Below are 951 nucleotides of genomic sequence, written 5' to 3' on the forward strand. Positions count from 1 at the left end.
CGGGGGGCTGCGGAGCAGCTGGCGGGAGGCTCCCAGCCGCGCCTGCTGCCAGCTCCGGCAGCCCGTATCCGCTGCGCGGCCCCAGGAGCTTTCCAACCTGTTGTGTCCTTCTGTTTTCTCTCATCTTCCCGCTCACACCTCTGGGGCAGGAGCTGCCTTTGCACGGGAGGTGGCCGTGCTGTAGGACTGTACCTGCCAGGCGTATCTGCAGGCGCCCCCGTGCTTCCCCCGCCTGAGCTTCGACGCCCAAGCTGCTGCCTGCGGCCGCAGCCCCACACAACCACCGCAGCCGCTCTGCAGCTGCAGGCGCCCGACGGCATCGCTGCTGTTGCTGCATTTGGTCTTGTGGTGTCTCCCAAATACAGAGAGCTGCGAGTGGAGGGAGAGGGAAGAAAAGCGGCTTTTTGTAGGGAGCATGGCGACGGAGCCAGGACAGAAATGCTGCTCTGAGCCCACGGGTTCCTCTTGGGCGGCTGCTTTGGGAAGACACAGCTCCCGTGGTCAAAGGGAGGTACTCAAGGTCCATGTTATCTTTCCAGGTATAATCCCATGTTTCGGAACAGAACAAGAGTCTCCTGCAGGAATGAAGAGTGTTTTGTTTCTGGCTTGCAAAGGGGAGGAGAAGCCCTGGCTGCGTCCCCGGACCGTGTAGGTGTCTGCATGAGCCTGGGACTCGTGGCACGTGGCAGCGGAGAAGGCGACTGTCCCTCCTCCCCGATTCCCGCGTGGTCGGTGGCAGATGCTTGGTGCTGTCAGCCCTGCCTTCTTCCCCGCCCCAGGCCCGTACCCGAGGCGGCAGCGCAGTTTGGGAGGATATTTTTGGTCTGTGAGCCTCTGCAGAGATCAGGCTGCCCAGGTCCTGGAGGGACCCCAGGGCTCCCTGGGAGGCGACAGGCTGGGGAAGGCTCCGCAAGAGAAATGGCCACGCTCGCACCATTTGTCTAAGGGACT

The sequence above is a fragment of the Athene cunicularia genome (genome assembly GCF_003259725.1).
Source record: "Athene cunicularia isolate RWA chromosome 24 unlocalized genomic scaffold, athCun1 chr24_part2, whole genome shotgun sequence".
Taxonomy (NCBI): domain Eukaryota; kingdom Metazoa; phylum Chordata; class Aves; order Strigiformes; family Strigidae; genus Athene; species Athene cunicularia.